The sequence below is a fragment of the Musca domestica genome, unplaced genomic scaffold (assembly GCF_030504385.1).
Source record: "Musca domestica strain aabys unplaced genomic scaffold, Musca_domestica.polishedcontigs.V.1.1 63, whole genome shotgun sequence".
Classification (NCBI taxonomy): domain Eukaryota; kingdom Metazoa; phylum Arthropoda; class Insecta; order Diptera; family Muscidae; genus Musca; species Musca domestica.
The window spans coordinates 638,604-662,902 of NW_026712370.1; the positions used below are offsets into that span (position 1 = coordinate 638,604).

The 24,299-nt window shown below is 34.5% G+C and overlaps 1 protein-coding gene across 9 annotated transcripts in view; it reads right to left on the reverse strand.

The window, feature by feature from the left end:
• Positions 1-16,454, reverse strand: part of LOC109612281 (uncharacterized) — a 518,415-nt gene extending 501,961 nt beyond the window's left edge. For 6 of the 9 annotated variants that reach the window (XM_059129597.1, XM_059129594.1, XM_059129592.1 and 3 more), the window contains exons 1-2: positions 16,301-16,454; positions 14,016-15,411 (exon numbers count right to left, since the gene is read on the reverse strand). The gene's annotated coding sequence lies outside the window, so the exon portion shown is untranslated. Of the gene's footprint in view, positions 1-14,015; positions 15,412-16,281 lie in introns of all 9 variants that reach the window. The other 3 variants (XM_059129591.1, XM_059129590.1, XM_059129589.1) reach the window with 3 other exon arrangements.
• Positions 16,455-24,299: the final 7,845 nt, after the last annotated feature.

A 24,299-nucleotide genomic window follows, 5' to 3' on the forward strand; every position in this document is an offset into this window, starting at 1 on the left:
TCTAATCTCTGTAAGGTGATGTGGAAGTAAAATTGTTTTTGATAATATACCGAAATTCAATCCCTGATGGTGATCATCGATGCCGATCGAAATATTGGAAATACCATTTTGAAACATAATTACATTTTTTATTCTACTGACCTCGAGCCAAATTAAAATAAAAAAAATATTATTTTTTTTATTTTATTTTTTGTTATTTATTTATTTATTTATTTAATTATTATTATTATTTTTTTGAGAACATATTTGTTTGTTTTCTTTTTCACACAAATTCTATAATGTTTTTGGTATGAGCCAAAATGAAGTAAAGTTTTGGCATTTTATTAAAGGTCACTGTACCAATACCAATTCATGAATTTTAAAAGGTGCTAGACTATTAACCCAATTCTGCAAAATTTCTTTCAATTTCACCTGAATACAAATTTACAACATTTCCATTAATGTTTCTCTTTTTTTTTTTTTTTTTTTGGAAAATTAAGTAACAATTTATGACTTGACAAGCATATTCCATTCTAACCCAATTTCAAGGAATGTGTCCCCAGAAAAAACAATCCACAATAATTATTATTAAGTTCATCATGGGATTATATTGTCTCTAAAAAGGTTTCAGTACAATTTTGTAACAACGAAAAACGAACGAGTTCCTTAAAAGGGACATAATTAAAACCAAAAAAAAAGGGCGAAGGAAAAAATGTCCACCATCAATCCTTTTTTGTTTTTGGTATTGTGAGAAAATTTTCCCAAAATTGGGTAGTAGCCATCAGAACAACAAAACTCTATTTCCAAGAAAAATTTACCTGCAAATAAAAAGGAGTGAATAAATCCCTCGAAAATTATTACTAGCTATCTATCTATTCGGATACAAATTCCTTGGATGCTCCCAAAATAAGGAGCCCCCTCGTCAGTTGTGTGTGTGAGTGTGCGTTAAAATTAAATATAAATTTTTATAGAATTTTATGGGCAAGCTGAAAAACTTTATGGCGGTCCTCTCTCTTGGCATAGAGTATTTCACACACTCACACAGAGAAACTTACTCCCCAAAAAAATCACAAAGGACATACATTTTTTGTGTTGATATTTTGTTACATTTTTACAGTTCCATCCTTCACTGCTAGTCTGGAGGAGACTAGAAGTTTCGGGCGAAACTTGATACGTTTTGTTATTAGGTGGATTTTGTGCAACACCATTGAGGCAGCCATGCAACAGACAAGCAGGACATTTTGGAGGATATTTTGAGATTGTGTCATGGTTACGTGTTGGATGTTTTGTCCCCTTCGCTCTCTCCCCTCCCCATTACTTCATTGCAAGCAACCAACTATTTGTGTGTCTCACCCTCTCTCTGTCTCAGCGGAATAAACTAGAAAATGCAAAACTTAAAACTATTCACTTTACAAAAATATCGTGTCGTTTTATTAAAATGTCCATGTTGTTGGAGGCGTTGTTGCCGGTGTTGTTGTCGTTGTTGTTATTATGACTAAGTCCACAAATGCTGATATTTCTAACATTGTTGGCGTTCAGTTTCTCTATTGTGGCCACCCATCATCACGGCAAAAATGCCATGCTTTTATTGTGTTGTTATTGTTGCCTTTCCCCATAGCTGCTCTGTCGAAAGTTTGACTATCCCAGTCAAGGCTAGAGGGTGTGGAAAGGGGTAGAATATTTTCAGTTTAGTCAGGGGTTTGGTGTCGGTTATTTGGGATTGTTTTTCGAAAGGTTTTGCTGCGTACAGAGATTTTTAGTTTTAGTCAAACGTTTCGAGGTTTAGTCGTTCTTTTTTTTTTTTTTTTTTTTGCTGTTCATCAACTGCTGATGATGTTAATGAATCATTTTGCTTTGACTTTGAACAAGTTTTCGGGGTTTGTTTATTTATTTTTTTTATTGGCCGTCCGTTGTTGTGTGCAGTCTTTACAACCTGCCACCGCCATAGTCATCAACAGCCACCGTTACAACACTATGCATTATCCCCACCACATTTTTACAAGGGAAGGGGGTCTTGTATTACCTTAATCACTATTCCGTTTTAAAATCATGAACAGCACCAGCAGTCCCAGCACCTTGATATCCTTCCCTTTTTTTTTTTGCTCTTCTTGTTTGTTTTGTTTTTACCATCTCAAAATAAACAACAGGATACCAAAATGAAGGGATTTTGTGAAAAAAGAAATGGGTAGAGAAATAGATTAAAATAACCACGGACATTGGTGGTAGTTCACAAAGTCTTTTATTGTGGGTTAATTTTTTTCCAAATTTCCCAGGTATTTTATTATTAGCAAATCTATTTGAAAATCACTGGAAGGGATTTGAGAAGAAAGTAAATACCCGAAAAATAAACTTGTTGAATTTGATGGTTGGGTCTTTGATTGGGGTTGAGGGAAGAAATTTGTTTTATTTAACAAATTTAATATCACACCAATTAGTCATTCAAAACATCCAGACAAATGTTTGAATCTTATAGGAAAATTTTAAAAATGTTGAAAATATTGATCAACAATACTAGAAATTAACTTTCAAGCTAAAAATTTCATATTAAGCATGTACATAAAGTTCGGCAGAGCCGAAAATTTAAATCGCTCCACCATTGGGCAAAGAAAACATTTTTATATAAAAATATCTGAACTCAAACGAGTTCCACCTTAAACTACAAATACCAGTAAGACCGTTTGGATATTGTGTTCAACTTTTCAAAAACCATAAAGTGGGTGAGGCCGTTGTATGGGGCCATACCAAAAAAACAGGAACCTCCGTAAACAATTTTATACTTCAAAGATTGTCGTCTCCCAAATCTACTTAAACACCAAATTTGAAACAATTTCGTAGGTAAAGGTGATTAGGATTATAAAAATACGGAATATCGGTGGTTATCTTTATATGTGAACCTAAATATTCAATGTTCTGCCACCGGAGCTAGAACCCATTATGAACTACATATATTAATTTTTAGGCAAATCCATGGAAAAATGTGTTATCAAAATACTGAATATCGGGAGGTACCGTTATATGGGGGGCTAAACAAAAACGTGGACCTATATATACAATATTTCGCCACCGGAGTTAGAACCCATTATGACCTACAAATACCAATTTTTTTGGACAAATCCGTGGAAAAATGAAAAAACAATCATAAAAATATAGAATATTGGGAGGTACCGTTATATGGCGGCTATACAAAAACGTGGACCTATACAGGGTGAGACGAAAAAACTGCAACCAACTTCAGACTGCTGTCATTTCTAAGCCACTCGTCCGACAGCTGTTAAAATTATTCCAGTTGTAGTTCATTATATTGTTTATAAGGGTACAAAAGCATTTTGGTGAGAATTTTCCAGAAAAAAGTTATTCGTGATGGAATTCTAGCGTGATAGAAGGATTTCTTTATATTTGGCTGTAAAACCACAAGTAGCTATCGTTAGAGAACTCCAGCATTTAAATGTGAATAAATCTTTTGTGTCTGGTACCATCGCTCGTTACCGTCATATTGGTAGCGTAGCCAAACGTCAAGGAAGTGGACGGAAGAAAACAGCAAGATCAGCAGGAATGGTTCGAAAAGTAAAGAAACGACTTGATCGAAACCGCAGTGGCCGAAAATGGCTCGTGAGCTGAACATATGGCAATATTTCATTCGGCAAATATTGAAAAATGAACTCGGGGTACAGCCATTGAAATTCCAAAAAGTGCAAGAACTTAAACCGTAAGAGAAAGAAAATAGATTCAAAAATAGGCTAAAGAGTTGCTTCACTTGGCCGAAAGTGGTGAACTGCCGAATTTGATTTTCTCCGATGAAGAAACGTTCGTTGTCCAACAGTTTGTAAACAAACAAAATGATCGTGTTTACTAGCCAAAGAGGTCAGCTGAAAATGTGACCCAGAACTCAAGGGCCTGCCATAGTGATGGTGTGAACCGTCATAACAGCCTATGGTCGCTTTCACCTCGTATTAATCGACCGTGGCATCAGAATAAATGCCGAATATATTCTGGAGGGTGTATTAAAGCCTTGGGCACGAAAAACAATTTGCAGTCCTTGGACATTCCAGCAGGAATCAGCACCATCTCACTCAGCACGCGCCACCCAAGAATGGTTACAAAATGAGGTTCCTAGTTTCATTTCCAGCGCACAATGGCCACAAAAATCTAAGCATACCAATCCGTTAGACTACTGTGTCTGGAGTATTTTGGAAAGAAAAGTTGTCACTAAAAAATACCAAAGCGTCGATCACCTCAAGCAAGCGCTTCACCGGGAATGGGCAAAAATACCGTAGAGCAATATTCGGGCAGCGTGTAATGGTTTCACTGGCCGTTTGAAGGCCATAATTCGTGCCAAAGGTGACCAATTCGAACAAATCTAAACTTATTATTAAATTTGATGCTATTTCCGACATTTTTTACTTCCATTCAATAAAATTAAAAAAAAATATAAAAATTATGGCGTTTGACTTTGTTGCAGTTTTTTTTTTTATCTCACCCTCTATATACAATGTTACGCCACTGGATCTAAAACCGATTATGACCTATAAATACCAATTTTAAGACAAATTAGTAAATTGGGAAAGACCTGTAAAATATGATACGGATCTTTGATTACATCCATCCAGATTCACTGAAACAGCAATGAAACCAATATAACTGGTCCACTTTTTGGATGGATAACTCCGATTCCGATGCTGATGCTCATAAAACGTAATATAATCATCAGATTCCTTCCAAACTTGGCACATCGAAATATTGCTATCATCACAAGATCTGGGCCTGAATTCTTGTTCTATGAAAATATGAAACTAAAAATATTTCCTTTACAAAATTTTTCATTTATACGATTTTTTTTTTTTTTTTTTTTTTTTTCAATTCGACTTATCTTATTAAATTGAATCGCAATATGCGGACTATACAAAATGTTAGATCGAACTGAAAGTTTAGTAAGAAAAGGATATACTCCGCACGCACCTGGGGTCCAGTTGCAATAGCGAGCAATGACATTGGGCAAGACTCAATCTGGGGTTTGGGAAATTCTAAATGTATAATATTATATCAAACTCCAAAAGGGCGTTGGGTTCCCAGGGCAAGCAAAATATTTGATATAGAGTTCTAAAATTTGATACAGTCCCACGGGTGACGATTTGGTATGGTTCCCATGTAAGGGTATAACACGATTTCACGATATTTCAGCCATTTTTTAAATTTTTTTTCAAAATAATAATATGAAATATCTCTTCGAAAAATTATAAGTTTAGTTCATATGAAGGTATCCCATGATTTCAGTTTTTCCGGGGTCTTGATCACATTTTCCATTGATTTGGCTCTTATTTGGCATCTTGACTGCTAAAGAAGTAGAAAACCTCTTCGCAGAAAAACTTTCGAGGTACCTCCTGATTTTTTCGAAGGTACCTCCTGATTTGACCTATTTCGAGTGTCTTGACCATGTTATTCAACTGATTTGGGAGTAGAGAACCATCTTACAGAAAAATGTCAATATATGTACATATTTTAATGTAGTTCCCATATAAAAGTACCTCCCAGGTCCACCGATCTATAACGATTTTAACCGATTGCCAGACAACCTTCATTGATTTTAACTATGATCAAAACCATAGACTTTGAGGTGTTATGGTTGTAAAATAGTAATTAACTTTGATAATTCTGAAATCATTCTGTCCTCAATTATGAGGTAGACGCTTTTCTAAACATTGCAAATTCCAAATTACAGCTCATTTCAATGGAAATTTTGGTTTCTTACTCCCAAGCCTATGAAAGAAAAATAGGGTCAGGTTCAACATTTTAGGTCGACCGGTACGTGCATATGTATTGAAATTTTTGCCATGGGTATTTGTTTCTATGAAGTATTAAGTCACTATTTATTGTAAAAAATTATGCTACTAATATGAGCCGGATAAAAAATAAATACAAAAGACTAAAGATACGGGCTGGCAACAGAATAAATAAAACATCTTCTAATCAATATTGCACATAGTGCACCCCATTCAATATTTCTGATAATCGCTGCACACAATATCTTCAAATCGTTTGTTTTCCATACTGATTGTATTAGGGGAGTTTTATTTTATTTCATTTCATTTCCAAATTCATTTAGAGATGATAAATGGAACAATTTCACCGTAAATATCTGTTCAACTATATTTTTTATTGTTTGAGTCTTTTGTTTTATTTTCAAAATTTTAGTGCCACTTGCCACACATTTCGATAAATATATGAATAATAAAAAATGACAACAACAATTTTTCTCCATGGGAATGACAATTACCTCTCAATGATAGCTTCTGACTTTGCCAAAAAAAATAAATAAATAAAATAACAACAAAAAGAAAGCAACGAATAAAACAAAATATTGCTGTTGTTTATTTTAGCAGACAAAGCCGATTAACACCAACCAAATGAATGGTTGTCATTTATAGAACAGAAAGAGAGAGAGAGAGAGAAATAAAAACTGAAAAAAAAAAACAATAAAGTGCAATATCTAATAATATGGATTTTATTTTTCCCAAACACACACACACACACACCCACTCACATACGCCATATAACTTTTTGAAGTTTAAGGGTATTTAATGGACTTAAACGCAATATAAATTGAAACTATTTATGGGAAATTCGATCTGATGGCCAAACTTTAATAAAATGAAGTGTTAAATGGCTGTGAAACTGAATGTGAATTGGAAATGAATTATTTATTTAATAAATTCAAAAAATTTAAACCACAAAAAATTTTAATCAGAAATCATTTTTCAGTGATTGGAGTGGAGGTTTTGAAAACAATTGTTTTATTTGTTTTTTTATAAAATTTAATTTATTTATTGATAGATTTGCTTGTTTGGAACATTTTTCAATTTCTCGAGTAAAACTTTTTTAATTTTGCCACAAATCCCCCTCTCGCATACTGAATACCAGTACACAAAAATCTCCATCTTAAAAAATAATACCACCATCATATTTCTAAATATTTTCCAATTTATTTCAACATACTTTAAAGTTATTTTTTCTAGCCAATTTTCTTTGTTTTTCTTCTTTCATTCCTCCTTAATGTCTAGGATTTCAACTTTGCCATAATTAAAAACTTTTTTTTTATTTTACTCAGCTTCAGTACAACAAAAAAAAAAAGTAAAATACAGAAATATTCCCAAAATATTGCCAAAAAGAATTTTCATTTTCCAAATATGAAAAAATTAAATAAGAAAATGCAAACGAGTTTGTGTTCCATCAGCATTTTCGAAAAAGTAAAAGTGAAGTGTGGGTGAAATGGGGGGGGGGGGGGGTTGGTAATAAATTCCTAGTTTAGACAATGGCTCTTATTTAATTACCCCCCAAAAAGTTAGTCAACTAGATTCTGGTTTAAATTCAATAGCACATCAAACACAGGCAGCCAGAGAGACAGACTGACTGACAGACAGACACACTTACACAACTTATTGTTTGAAAGAAGTGTTAAATTTGTTACCGAAGGAGTTTTCGGAAAATTCAAATGTAAATATGCCATTTGTAGAATTTTCTTTCGTTGAACAATTTAATGACAGGCAAATTTAGTTTAACTTTTCCTTTGGGATTTTGTTGAACCTATTTAAAATAGTTTTTTTTTTTTGAAAAGAGTAATGGGCAGGATAGTACAATAGCGATGGAAATGGATCCAGATTATTATTATCCTATTATAAAACGATAACAGATTCGGAATGATGAGCGCGATTCAAAAGCAAAACTACTGGAAATTAAAGAGTGAGTACCATAGTACAAAGATCAATTTACCAATTAAACGTTAGGTAAGCTATTCTAGGGGGATAGGTCGAAGAAGAGGATGAGTGTTTCTTATATAAACTCGTTTTTATACCCTCCACCATACTATGGAGAGTATAATAATTTTGTCATTCCGTTTGTAACTCCTTGAAATACTCATGTCAGACCCAACAAAGTATATATATTCTTGATCAGCGTAAAATTCTAAGACGATTTAGCCAGGTCCGTCTGTCTGTCTGTCCGTCTGTCTGTTGTAATCACACTATCTTTTGAACAGATTGACATAGAAGGCTAAAATTTTGCACACATGTATATTTTGCCAGTAGGCAGGTTAAGTTCGTAAATGGGCCATGTAGGTCCAAGTTATCATATAGCCCCCATATAACGGTACCTCCCGATATTCGGTATTTTGATGATTTTAGCAACATTATTCACTGGAATTGTTTCCAATTTGGCATTTGAAGTTCGTAATAGATACTACAGCCTAAGACAGAAAATTAGCTGTACAGGTCCACGTCTTCGTATAGCCCCCATATAACGGTACCTCCAGATATTCGGTATTTTGATGATTTAAACGACATTATTTACCGGAATCGTTTCAAATTTGGTATTTGAAGTTCGTAATGGATACTACATCCTAAGTCAAAAAATGAGCCATGTAGATCCACGTCTTCATATAGCCCCGATATAACGGTACCCCCCGATATTCGGTATTTTGATGATTTTAGCGACATTATTCAATGGAATCGTTCCAAATTTGGTATTTGAAGTTCGTAATAGATACTTCCGCATAAAACAGAAAATGGGCCATGTAGTTCCACGTCTTCGTATAGCCCCCATATACCGTACCCCCCGATATTCGGTATTTTGATGATTTTAGCGACATTATTTACCGGAATTGTTTCAGTTTTAGTATTTGAAGTTCGTAATGGATGATACAGCCTATGACGTAAAATTGTCTGTGCAGGTCCACGTCTTTATATAGCCCCCATATAACGGTACCCCCCGATATTCGGTATTTTGTTGATTTTAGCGACATTATTTACCGGAATTGTTTCAAATTTCGCATTTGAAGTTCGTGAAGTTCGAAATTACAGCCTATGACAGAAAATTGCCTGTGCATTATAAACAGATTTTTTTTCAAGTTTCGTATTTCAATATTGTAATAGCTTGTGACAAACGTTGCCTATGCAGGTCCGCATCGTCGTATAGACTCTAATACACGGCTACATTAGATATTTTCATGATTTTAACAGATTTTTAAGGGATTTTATTTTTTTTGAAAATTGTTAAATTTGTACCAAATGGTGGAGGGTTTTCAAAGTTCGGCCCGGCCGAACTTACAGCTTTTTTACTTGTTTTTATTCAGATGACACTGCAATTGGTTTTCATTTCCATTTGATTTTGGATCTTTTGGAAATGGACCGATTGCAATAAAATTTGGCAAAATTAATTTCTACTAAAATCAGACATTCATTCCGAATTGCATTGGAATCTAACATACAACATGTACTTCTAACATGTACAAATCGTGTTTGGTGGGAGATATATCCAAATCTGAACCGATTTCAATATAATTTGGCAAATTCATTTCTGTACTAAATTCCATCCCTCATTCCAAATTTAATTGGAATCAGACACACATATCGTGTTTGGTGCATGAAATATGTGAAATCGGACGAACATATATATGGGAGCTATATTCGAACCTCATCCGATTTCAATATAATTTGCAAAATTTATTTTGAAACAAATTTCGTCACACATTCCAAATTCTATTAAAATTGGGGATACATAACGTGTTTACGGGAGCTTTATCCAAATCTGAACCGATTTCAATATAATTGGGCAAATTCTTTTTCGTACCAAATTCCGCCACACATTCTGAATTTCATTGGACATACTTGTTGTGTTTGGTGCATAAATAAGGAAAATATATATGAAAACTATCACTGATTTCAATACAATAAACTCAACCTATTTCAAAACAATTTGTCAAATACATTTGTGTACAAAATTCCGTCACTCATTCTGAGGAATCCAATTTAAACCGGATATATGAGAGCTGCATCCAAATATATTTGTGTACCAAATTCCTTAACTCATTCCAAATTTAATTGGAATCGGACATACATATCGTTTTAGTGCACCAAACATATGAAATCGGCCGAAAATATGTATGAGAGCTGCATCCAAATCTTAACCTATTTCAATATAATTTGTCAATATATTTGTGTACTAAATTCCTTCACTCATTCCAAATTTCGTTAGAATCGGACATACATATCGCGACTGTATCTTTAATCGATCGATAGATATGTGCATAATAAATCTAAAATTTTTGGAGGTTCCTCGGATTCTGATGTTATATCTCCAAGTTCAAGTAGAATTTCAAACATTTATATATTGTGGTTTTAGATTCTGGTGTGAAGATGGAATATATCGGTCTACTCCTTCTAATACCTCCCACACACAGGGTCAACATTTGCAATATCCATGAAGCTCGTAGAACGCCAAATTAACACAATTCCATTCGGACTTGTCACAATTTCAATATTTCTATCAGCCCAGGATGTGTTATAAAGATGGTAGAGATCGAACCATTGCTTCTGCTACCTCTCCCACAAAGGTTCAAAAGTTTTAAATAACCAAAACGATTATAAAATCCGAAAAAGGCACCCGGTTCTCTTCATATTTCAAACATCCCATTATTTCTACTAACACAAGATCTGCTGTGAAGATGGGATATATCCTGAGATGAATATGGAATGTATGATTTCGCATTAAAATTGACATAAATGTTCGATTGTTTTGAAATTTTGCCCATACCAATATTCTTATCTTTCTTGGGTAAGGCATGAACATAGAATACTTCGCTCGGCTTTACAGGGTGAGATGAAAAATACTCCAACCAACTTCATACCGCTGTCTTTTCTAAGCCACTGGTCCGATAACTGTTAAAATTGTTCCAGTGATAGCTCATTATATTGTTTACAAGCGTACAAAAGCATTTAAGTGAGATTTTTCCAGAAAAAAGGTTATTCGTGATGGATTTGAAGCGTGATAGTGTGATTTCTTTACATTTGGCTGGAAAACCACATGTGGCTATCGTTAGAGCACTCCAGCATTTAAATGTGAATAAATCTTTGGTGTCTCGTACCATCGCTCGTTACCGCAATGCTGGTAGCGTAGCCAGACGTCAAAGAAGTGGACGGAAGAAAACAGCAACATCAGAAGAAATGGTTGGAAAAGTAAAGAAGCGACTTGATCGAAACCTGCAGTCGCAGTGGCCGAAAAATGGCTCGCAAGCTGAACATATCGCAATATTCCATTCGGCAAATATTGAAAAATTAGCTCGGCCCGATGGTCGCTCTCCGTTTGAATTATTCGACCGTGGCATCAGAATAAATGCCGAATATTATCGCGAAAATATTCTGGAGGGTGTATTAAAGCCTTGGCCATGCAAACATTTTGGCCGCAGACCTTGGACATTCCAGCAGGACTCAGCACGCGCCACCCAAGAATGGTTACAAAATGAGGTTCCTCGCTTCATTTCCAGCGCACAATGACCACTAAAATCTCCGGATATCAATCCGTTGGACTATTGTGTCTGGAGTATTTTGGAAAGCAAGGTTGGCACTAAATAATACCAAAGTGTCGATAGAATGAGTCAAAATACCGCAGAGGAACATTCGGGCAGCGTCTGACGGTTTCATTGTCCGTTTGAAGGCCACATTTCGTGCCAAAGGTGACCAATTCGAACAAATCTAAACTTATTCTAAAATTTTATGATATTTCCGACATTTTTGGCATTCATTTAATTCAATTAAAAAGTATGGAATTTGGCTTTGTTGCAGCTTTTTTTTCTCACCCTGTACAAAATAAAGAAAAGCCTGCCCCACAAAAAATAAAATATGTCTACTTATTAAAATACTGCGACTATTCTCTGGATAAAAGTCTATGTAGATTTAACGATGACAGCCCGTCTGTGCATTCATCTGCGTAAATCACTGTCGCTTCCGAACGAATCGAAGTAGGTTGATAAAATTTTATTCAAATATATGTTTCGTCTGCCAAACATTTGATAATGAAAATGGACTGCATAGGTCCACTTTTAGTTAAAGACCCTATATAACTTATGCACCGGAATCGTTTCAAATTTCATAATGATAGTTCGTAATGGGTAGGTCTACGTCTTTGTATAGCCCCCATATAGCGGTAACTCCCTATATCCTGTATTTTGATGATTTTAGTGACATTATTCACCGGAATTGTTTCGAATTTCGTATTTGAAGTTCCTAATGGGAACATTGATTTATGACAGATAATTGTCTATGCCGTACGGTACCTAGCTTTATTCGGTATTTTGATGATTATAGAGACTCTATTCACCAGAATTATTTGAAGTACGTAATGGGTACTGCCGCCTATGACAGAAAATTTCACATGCCGATCCGGGTCTTAGTATAACCCCCCATATAACCGTACTTCCTATATTCGTTATTTTGATGATTTTAGATACATTATTCACATCATTCACTCCATCATTTTTAAGATTTTAAGGGTTTTTGTTTTGAAAATTTCCAAATTGGTTTCAAATATTGGTAGTATTCAAAGTTTTACCTGGCCGAACGTACTGCTTTTTGACTTGTCATTGTTATTATATTTATTACTATTACTTTGTTTTTAGTACAGTAATAATAATTCCTATTCGGTATTTCGGTATTTATTTCCTGTGGCAGAATATTGCGTTTATAGGTCCACGTTTTCCTGCAACCTCACATAGTTGTACCTTCCTATAACCAGTTTCTAGCGGAATAGCTTAACATTCGGTATTTAAAGTTCATAACGGATTCTATCTCCTGTAGCAGAATATTGTCTATACAAGTCCACGTTTTCTTATGGCCCCCAAAATAATTATACCTCCCGATATTCGAAATTATCTCAATTACTAACGGAATTACCTAAAATTCAGCATTTGGATTCCGTGATTGGTTCTTCTGCTTTTATCGAACAATTTGATATATAAGTCAAGATTTTTCTACATTTTTATACCCTCCACCATACTATGGAGGGTATATTAATTTTGTCATTCCGTTTGTAACTCCTCGAAATACTCATGTCAAAAAAGTGTGCATATTCTTGATCAGCGTAAAATTCTAAAACGATTTAGCCATGTCCGTCCGTGTGTCTGTCTGTTGTAATCACGCTATCTTTCAAACAAATTGAGATAGAAGGCTAAAATTTTGCACACATGTATATTTTGTCAGTAGGCAGGTTAAGTTCGTAAATGGGCCATGTAGGTCCAAGTTATCATATAGCCCCCATAAAACGGTACCTGCCGATATTCGGTATTTTGATAATTTTAGCGAAATTATTCACCGGAATTGTTTCCAATTAGGCATTTGAAGTTCGTAATGGATACTATAGCCTAAGACAGAAAATTATCTGTACAGGTCCCCGTCTTCGTATAGCCCCCATATAACGGTACCCCCCGATATTCGGTATTTTGATGATTTTAACGACATTATTTACCGGAATCGTTTCAAATTTGGTATTTGAAGTTCGTAATGGATACTACATCCTACATCCTAAAAATGAGCCATGTAGGTCCACGTCTTCATATAGCCCCGATATAACGGTACCCCTCGATATTCGGTATTTTGATGATTTTAGCTACATTATATAACGGAATCGTTCCAAATTTAGTATTTTAAAGTTCGTAATAGATACCGCAGCATAGAACAGAAAATGGACCATGTAGATCCACGTCTTCGTATAGCCCCCATATACCGTACCCCCCCGATATTCGGTATTTTTTATGATTTTAGGGACATTATTTACCGGGATTGTTTCAAATTTCGCATGTTAAGTTCGTAATGGATACTTCAGCCCATGCCAGATAATTGTCTGTGCAGGTCCACGTCTTCGTATAGCCCCCATATAACGGTACCCCCTATATTCGGTATTTTGATGATTTTAGCTACATTTTAAATAGATTTTTCGTCAAGTTTCGCATTTATTTTCGCTAGGCATTTGGTATTTTTAAGATTTTAACAGAATTTTAAACGGATTTTATTTTATTTTATTTATTTTATTTATTTTTTTTTTTGTTTTTTTTTTTTTTTTTTTTTTTGGAAATTGCCAAATTTGTACCAAATGGAGGAGGGTATTAAAAGGTCGGCCCGGCCGAACTTACAGTTTTTTTTCTTGTTTAAACTCATATCCTTATTGAACTTGTTCCAGTATTTTTCGAAAGAAGTTTCATACTTAGTAAAACTCACCTCATATGTTCTGCTGTCTACAGATGCTTTTTCTAAACAAAAAACTCTTATCCAATGTTATTGGCATCCATTTGAAAATAACTCCATGTTTTGGGAAAAGTATGCTCTGATCCAGCTAAGAGCGGCTATGAATTCCGTGTGTTTGGTTGTTTCGTTGATTTTTTTTTTCTATTTCGTTTAATATGGAAATCAATTTTTTGCTTTACACTCTTTGCTTTTTGCTAGGTTTTGATTTTTGTTGTAATATGGAAATTCACTATTCTTTGGTTAAGGGGAATTGGTTTTGGATTTTTTTCGTATTTCTCTTTTTATGGTTTAGCTGATATTAGCATTAAATTTGATTTTTTTTATTATCTTTTTTTGGATTTTTATTTTTCACACTTTTTTGGGTTTTTTTTCCTTTTTGCCTCTTTATTTGAATAATTGAATATTCCTTAAAGATATTTTGATTTGAGGTTTGAGGATTTCCAATGAGGTTGGCGGTAACTTGGGATTTGTAATTTACACTGATTGTGTGTATGTATGTATTTATTTTGTAAAGATGAATGTGTGTGTGTGTGTGATATCTTAATAACAGACACTTGGCTTGATTCCCCTTAAGTATTATAAATGATACTGGAATGACAATAATAACAATAATGACAACAAGAACAAGAACACTTATATTCACTTATTGACGCACATAAATTTGAGCCAAACAAAACACTGGTTGAAAAAAACAACGCGGAATCTAGAATGTAAATGGCCGCTGCTGCTGTTGGCGATTTTGTAACGAAAATTATGACTGTTAATTAATTTGAATTATGAAAATTGCCCATATTTCGTTTTATGTTTTACTCTGGGGAATTCCATTGGATTGTTGGTTGGTTGGTGTTGATTTAATGGAATTCTTTTTGTTATTTTTTTCCTTTAGAATTTATGTTTTTTTTCTTGAAGATGTTTATTTTCTCATAGCTATTTTTATGTGAGATTCTTTTTTTTTTAATTTTGCTAATTTAAGAAACTTTTAACCTTTCCAAGATGTTGGAGGGAAAATGTTGTTGTTTTTGCTTCATAATCAAATTTTGTGATGATTTAGTGTAAAATGCCTGCTTTTATTTTCCACTTTGGGGTATTTCTTTTTTTTTTTTTTTTTTCTTTGAGATTTCTTGTTTTTTTTTTTTCTTTGCTTTGGTTTGTTGTCCCCAATTTTGGTTGTTGTTGTTTGCTCTTAGAATATCTATCTTTACAACATGATTTCCACTTTAAGGGGCCGGCAGGCAGTGCGTTGTTTTTTGTTTATTTTTAAACTCTCGGCAAACTTTTTTTAAGAAACAATCGACCGACTCACTCATTCACTCGCTTGTTTTACGCACAAACACAGATGACAATGTTGTTTTGTGGGGTTTTTCGGTTTCTGTTAATACCAAAAAAAAAAATAAATAAAAACGAAAAGAAAATGGATCTTTAGGCTAAAGAGATCGAATTAAACATATATTTGCTCATTTGCACACTCATACCCACAAATGGACCAACATGTGGCCATGGAGGGCGGGGATGGCAAAAAATCAAATTTAGCAAACAAAACATAAGAGGTACCAAGGACCAAAACAAACGACCAACCGATATGCCAACGACCGATAATTACAAACTTTTATTAATTCATTGCATTTATTTTTTTCTCAAAAAATACTCCTTTAAAACTATTCTCCAGCATGGATTACTTATTTTTCTTGTGTTGCAGGTGATCTCTTAAGATTCAGGAGTTCGAATTTGTTGTTCAATATTCATAGGTTTTTTTCTTTGCTATTTCAGAATGTCAAGCATTCACATAACATCACAAAATAACAATAGTGGCTGGGTGGTATGAGGGCGAGCGAAGGCCTTTCACCTATTTACACTGGACCAAAATAACACTCTCCCATGTAAATATTCTTTGATGGAAAACAAACACACATAGGCACGCACACCAAGAAAAAAAAAACAATTCTATTTCACTTTCATTTGATTACGGAGTTGTGTTTTGGTTTTTATGAGCCCAGGGGCTCTCCTTCAGGTTTGAAGTACTTCTTTTGGGCTTCAAACTATTTTTTTCTTTTTTATTTTTGTCACTCATTTATGTCCCCCCAAAAAGGCACACTCACTCACCTACACCCCACTCACTAGCTGGCGACACATATCACAATGTACAGGAAAAGCACGGGTCGTCTCCAAAAAAAAAAAATGTCACAACAACAACAATTCAAAACAATCCCCAAGCACACAAGAAAATAAATATATATCTCACACTATACACATACACACACCAATTCACTCACATACAAAGGAGACCATATGTTTTCGGTGTGTGCCTGAATTTTTTTTTCTGTTTTCTTATTCCTCTGGCCGTGGAAAGAAATTGAAAATCGAGCGTAAAAGACCCAGCACCGACGACGACCGTTGTTGCTGAGACGAGACACGAATATAAACTGAAAACTGAGATAGGAAAATCTTTCATTTGGAGCAGAGATACTTTGTGTTTTCTCGGATGGCGTTGCCGATGTCGCTGTCAGTTGTCAACGTCAACGCTGCGTCGAGTAAAGTCGAGTCGCGTTGCATATTCGTTTCGGTTTGTTGTTGATAGTGTGTGTGTGTGTGTGTGTGTGTATCTCTCGTAGTCATCCAGAGTTGAGTAGGACATCGTCATAACTTCGTGTTGAATGTGGCAGAAACACACACACACACACCCCAATATAGCCACACATATATTTTGTATCAAACATAAAGGATGCCCATGTCCCAACAAGGAGGTTTGTGACTCTAGCAACATGTTGTGGTGTTTACTGGGCCACACATAATTCTAATTGGAAACATTTTGTTCTAGGAGTCAGAGAGAAAGAGTGTGTTGCAGAATAAGAGAGAAAAAGGAATTTTGAGCAGAGCACTAGAGATATCAACAAATTGTTACAACTTGTTGGTATTTAAGCAAAGAGATAGTGTTTTGAAAAATTTTCATAGCCACAGCAAAGAGAGTTTTCGGGGCGAAGTAGTTACAACATGTTGATAGAAGAGATTTGAAACCAAATTGAAAGAGAGAAGCAAAAGGAAACATTTAATAAGAGAAAATCATCGTAATTTTCTGATAAATGGCAATAGCTTATTTAATTTTATTATTATTATTATTATTATTATTATTATTATTATTATTATTATTATTATTATTATTATTATTATTATTATTATTATTATTATTATTATTATTTATTTTTATAATTTATTGAAAAAATCAATTGCTAGGGAAAACTCAGTTGGGTCTTTCTAAAGAAATTTCGGTCATGGGAATAAATAGTTTATTAAGATTTAAGTTATTATATAACAAGTTTGAAAACAACAGTTCAAATTCATACAGAAGAGTCTTTTGTATACCTACAACAATATATGTTGGGGTATGATAAGTTTGATTGGGCCAAACATTATGTAACACCTCGAAATATTGGCTTCCTACATAGGAAAGTGTATATGGATCTTCCTATCTCGCCAAGCTGAGTCGATCTAGCTATATATGTCCGTCCGTGTGTTCATGTTAATTTGTAAACACTCTACAGGTCGCAATTATGGCCCGATCTTAGAATGGAGGTGGGACTAGGGCCGGAATAGAAGTCTATTGCTTTTGGAGATGATCCCATAATATTTAGGGGTCGAAATGGACATAAATCTGAAAATTTTCCTGATTTTGCAGTTGCTCTACAAGTTGCAATTATAGTCCAATCAACGCGGAAGTAAGCATGGGGCTGGAGCTTAGGGCTGACCAGAAGCCTTCCAAGTTTGATGGTCATCGGGTAATATTTAGTGGGTGAAGTAGATCATAACATTTGTGCTATATAAAAGTAACATTTTCTACTAAACCGCGAATATTTTAAATCCCGGCGAAGTTACAATGTCCTCTTAGCATAAAAGAATAAAATCTAAAAAATCGCCTAAAAAGATGCCAATAATGATGTTAATATAGATTTTGTAGTATTTTGATACAATTTTTTATTTCTTCATATTTATTATCGCATGCGATTTTTTCACTTTGACTTATATTATTGAAGTACACATTTTGTACTTCTTCGAATTTCTGGCTTTGTTTAAGCTGATTTCGTTGACGAATATAGCCAAATATCGTAGGCAAGCAAATCATATAGATGAGTCTAAATTTGGAGATACAGAGGGCCTCTTGCTTTTGGAAATATTTAGGGGTTAAATTGAACCAAAAACAGAAAAATTTTCCTGATCACAAAGTAGAAGCCGATCGACACGCCTAAGAAGAGAGTTAAGGACAGGGAAGAATTCTAGCATTTTGGATGACCTTTGGATTATATTCAGCAGTAACTAACTAAATGCATCCGATAAATGTCCCTGGTCAAAATACTAAGGGTAATATCTGGGCAGTGCTCCGTTAAATAATTTCAAAAGCGAAATCTTCCAAAATGTATTTGGATTTAAAGAGGCTTCTAACATATTGTAGTGTTGTAGGGTATCACATGGTCGGCCCCGCAAGACTATAGTCTTTGCTTATTTGTTTGGTTTTGTTTTTTTTTTTTTTCAATCCAATATTCCAATGGAATATGAAAAAATGCGATATTGCCTATATACTAATTAAAAAGCATCGGATATTAATAAAAACAATCTTAAATTACGAGGAAGTTCTTGAAAACAATGAATTAATGATATAATAATAAAAATTAAAAAATAATAGTAAGACATTGTAAAGATATACTAATAAAATCTTCAATATTTATAGTCAGAAATCCCTTGTAAATACTTTTTTAAAAATACACGATTTTTTGGCAGAAGGGTTCTTAAAAAAATATAATTAAATATAAAACGATTTTTTAGTCAAAAACCATTGACAATTATTTTTAAAAAATCCAGTATTTTTGGTCAGCAGTGTTCTTAAAAATTAATACATTTAGGCCAGTATAGCATCCGATATTTGGCCAGTAAGAAATACATTAATTTTTTTTAAAGAAAATTCACTATCATGATTCGAGTAAAAGATCCTTGAAAAATATTTTATTAAAAAATCGAATGTCCTTTAAAATATTTTTAAAATGTTTGATAATAAGTACTTAAAAATTATAGATTTTTTTGGATTGTGGTCAAAAATTAACAAACACATTACAATTTGAAAATTTTGACTTTTGGAGAAAAGCTCGTGTAATAAATGCAAATAAAATTATGTGCCTCATATTTATACCATATTTAATATTGGCGGAAACATGTGATTTTTTAAATAAAAATCCAAGATTTTTTTCTTATCAGTTTTAGAAATCACTCAGAAATCATGAAGCTGAATGAGAGCATATATGACGGAAAAATTACATAAAATACTTACCTTTTTATTTGAGCAGATCCGTAAAGGAATTTTGTCAACCTGTATAAAAAAAAAAATTATTCAATTAAAATTTTTTTATTACAAGTTTTAAATTTTAAATTCAATGAATTTAGTTTCAGGAATGGCCTTAGTCATATCATGCCATAAAGAATATATTGGTTAGGGTTTAAATCCGTGGAAAAAGGTGGAAAAAATAATGAAAATACCGAATATCGGGGGCTATCCGAAAAAGTGGACATATATAAACAATGTTCCGCCACCGGAGCAAGAACCTATTACAAACTACAAATACCAATTTTTGGACAAATCCGTACAAAAATGTGAATAATCTTCAAATACCGAATATCGGGAGGTGGGCCGATATACGCAAACCGATATTTTCAATACCTACGCACAATACAAACAATTGTGGACTGTGTCGTGGTTTCAACAGACAGACTGACATCGTTATGTCGACTTAGACTAAGAATTTTTTGCTGATCATGAATATATATACTTTGGGGGTGGGGTCTACGGCGAATATTTAGGGATGTTACAAACGGAATGACAAAGTTATTATACCCGTCTTTCCAAGGTGGAGCCTATAAAAACTAATGGAACATTAATTTATATATGTGCCTTTCTAGGGACGTACCATTAAGAATCAGCCCACAGTCTTTATCTTTATACTAAATAAAATGTTAATACAAATAGTCGGACTTTTATTTCACATTTTACAAGAGCTGTGTTTATTCAAAATTTGACCCTTTTGTGTAGGGAGGTACTAGAAGAAGCTGACCGATCGACTAATACAAATATTAAGATTTGCTAAGTTTGAATAGTTTCGTGTTACTTAAGGTTAATTATTTTCCTTGCAAATTGTTTACTTTTGTGAGGGAGGGGGTTCTTCCTTAAGGTTAATTATTTTCTTTGCAAAGTGTATACTTTTGTGGGGGAGGAGCCCGAAGGAGTGGACCGACATCGTCCATCTCCAAACGCAATTTAAGTTTGATAATATCAATACGATGCACCAAGTTTGGAAGGAATTGATACTCCATTCAAGAGTTATCCTGCACACTAGCCAGCCATACAGACAAACGGCTATATTGCCTTCAAATGTCGTGGAACGGATGTCGTCCACAGAGACCTTTATTTCCATATTTTCTGTAATGATATGACTGAGGATATAGAGAATATTTTTAGTGTGATAAATCATAAAGTAACAATAAATTAAACGAAAGAAGTGACACTTGAAAAGTTCCTTAACTTTTCTCAGTGTATCGTAAAAATTCTCTTACAATATTAATTTCTCTTATTTAGAATTTATTTTCTTCTGCTGAACTCTCGTTTTATGAAAATCTCTGCAGCATACATTTGCTCTCTCTCTCTCTCCCTCGCTGACATGTTTCAGCTGCACAAGCAATTGATGTGGGCACAACTCCGTGACATTTAACATAAAATATTTTTGTACTTATGTATGTGTGTGTTTATATGTATGCTGGGGTATAAGAATATTCCTCGCTGGCGCCACAACATCCGTTTTGCCGGGTGTGGTAGAAAAATAGGCTCGTACGAATTTATACAAATTCAAAGACCCACTCACACACACGCACACTCGCATATACATTCGCAAACATAAACGACTCATAGAGAAGCAAGTTGTTTTTATTAATCAAAGTATGATTATTAAAAGATTCCCATAGTAAGGGGGAGATTTGCTCTGCCTATGTATTACCAACAACTACCATCCATGCCATGGCCACCTACTGTTTCCGGTGGAACGACAAAAGACGAGTTTTTTTTCTATTGTAACCCATATTTGCTATGATGATGGAGGATGATGGCAAAGACGATGAGGTGGAAATGGGGGGCCATGGGTGTTTATGTATGCTATGAGTGGATGCCAGTAGCAGGAGCAGCATTAACCGGAAACCAAGCATATGCCCAAGAATACTAATTGCTGCAAATTAAATCACATAAAATATGAATGTAGATAAACAAGTTATCTGCAGCATATTTACCTAGAATATCCAAACAACATCTAGTAAGGATATATAAATGAACTTATTGTGTTCATCCATATGGTGGGATGGCAGGAAGGGAGGGTAGGGGGGAAGTGAAAACAAAAACCTCCCACATAACTTGCTTAAATATAGAGACTTAGAATTTAGCCTTTAGCTATTTGACAATATGTTTTCTTTTATTTTTTTGGGTTTCTTCTCCTCTTTTCAATATTTTCTTAAGCAGCCGAATCCGGTATTGGCGTCCCAGACACCAACAACAAAAACACCGAAGCTGGCCAACAATATTGTCTCTAATCATAGATAATTGTATCGATGGTCAAATTTATTTTTTGGCCAAAGAATTTTACCCCTACCACCATCCAGCTTCCATTAGGAATTCTCGAAAACAGAAAACCTAGAAATATTTTGCCAGAAGCTCTCAAGTGTTTGAATGTCTGTCCATGGCGAGCAATACACAAGGGCATGATGGTATCCTGTCTAGTGAACGCCAAAACGGCCGGTATGCCTAGGATTCATTTTTGTGTGTGTGTGCGTGCGTGTGTCTGTTTGATTGTGTGAATTATTGCAAACTGCTATGGGCCATTCAGTTATCAGTGATGGTTCACTAAATACATAATAAAATATAATAAATGTAACACAAGAGCTAAGCAGCAAAAAGCCGAACAGAAGGAGCAGAGCACACGCACACACACACACCTCTTCTCTCAGCATGAATCACAGAAACTATAATGCTTTGGGATAAAACAAAATCTTAAAGCAATGAGCATTACCAGCTGACATACACACACTCACACGAATTACGGCCGTCGGACGACGGACGACTCCTTAATCTATCACATGGTTTAAATGTTGCTGACATACTTAGCTGTCGAAGGGCAACATGTTGAGGGAGAAAACACCTTTTTTTTTTGAAGTGATGAGATAAAACAAGGAATTCTCTTTGCAAATGATTTCTCTTTGGTGTTGTTTTGATACAAATTAAAAAGCTAAGCCGAAGAGAGTCGGATTTAGTTACGAAACTTTTGCAAACACTTGTAGCTGATGGTACGCGAATCAAGCCTTTTAGGGTTGCCAAATTATTTAACTATGAATTGTGAGCGCTCTGTTCAAATAGACATGTAATAGAATTTTATGAAGGACTAAAAATGATAAACGACGAAACTATTGCGAATTTTGTAATTTGTTACATATATTCGATCTGTACACCCTCTACCATATTTTAAGTATGTTGCAAACTTTTCAGACCCCTCACAGTTTATATATGTACTTGCTCAGCATATAAATTAAGGACGGTTAAGATATGACCTTCTTTCGGTGTAAAACAGCCCAGCTTCCAAACGGAATAAGGATGGTTGACAATACTTAATTTAAATGTATCCCTATTTTTATACCCTCCCATAGTACCCATAGTATGGAGATTATATTAAGTTTGTCATTCCGTTTATAACACCTCGAAATATTCATTTTAGACCCCACAAAGTACATATTACTCTTGATCAGGATAAAATTCTATGTCGATTTAACAATGTCCCTATGTCTGTCCGTCTATCCGTCTGTGGAAATCACTCTAGCTTCCGAACGAAATCAAGTAGGTTGATAAAAATTTTCTCAAATGTGTATTATGTCTGCATGACTTTTGGTATTGAAAATAGGCCATGTTGGTCCACGTCTTCATATAGCCCCAATATAACGGTACCTCCCGGTATGCGGTATTTTGCTGATTTCAGCGACATTATTTACCGGAATTGTTTCAAATTTAGTTTTCGAAGTTCGTAACGGATACTATAGCATAAGGCAGAAAATATAAAATGTAGGTCTACGTCTTCGTATAGCCCCCATATAACGGTTCATTTACACTGTGCAACAGAAAAAACAGATTATTAAAACAAGTGAAAAGGCTGTAAGTTCGGCCGAGCCGAACTTTAAATACCCTCCACCATTTGTTACAAATTTGGCAATTTCCAAAAAAAAAAAAAAAAATAAATAAAATCCGTTAAAAATTCTGTTAAAATCTTAAAAATACCGAATGCCTATACGACGACGTGGACCTGCCTAGACAACTTTTGTCATAAGTTATTACAATATTTAAATGCGAAACTTGAAGAAAAATCTGTTTATAATGTAGCTAAAATCATCAAACTACCGAATATAGGGTGTACCGTTATATGGGGGCTATACGAAGACGTGGACCTGCACAGACAATTTTCTGGCATGGGCTGAAGTATCCATTACGAACTTCACATGCGAAATTTGAAACGGCCTATTTTGGCCTATTTTCTGTTTTATGCTGCAGTATCTGTTACGACCTTCAAATACCGAATTTGGAACGATTCCGTTAAATAATGTCGCTAAAATCATCAAAATACCGAATATAGGGTGACCTATGTCGCCCACTTTCTGTTTTATGATGCAGTATCTATTACGAACTTCAAATGCCAAATTTGAAACGATTCCGGTAAATAATGTCGCTAAAATCATCAAAATTCCGAATATCGGTGGGTATGGTATGTGGGGACTATACGAAGACGTGGACCTAAATGGCCCATTTTTTGTTTTATGCTGCAGTATCTATTACGAACTTCAAATACCAAATTTGGAACGATTCCGTTAAATAATGTCGCTAAAATCATCAAAATACCGAAAATCGGGGGGTACCGTTATATAGGAGCTATACGAAGACGTGGACCTACATCGCCCACTTTCTGTTTTATTATTATTTCGAACTTCAAATTCCAAATTTGAAACAATTCCGGTGAATAATGTCGCTAAAATCATCAAAATACCGAATATCAGGAGATACCGTTATATGGGGGCTATTTGATAACTTGGACCTACATGGCCCATTTACGAACTTAACCTGCCTACTGGCAAAATATGCATGTGTGCACAATTTTAGCCTTCTATCTCAATTTGTTCGAAAGATAGCGTGATTACAACAGACAG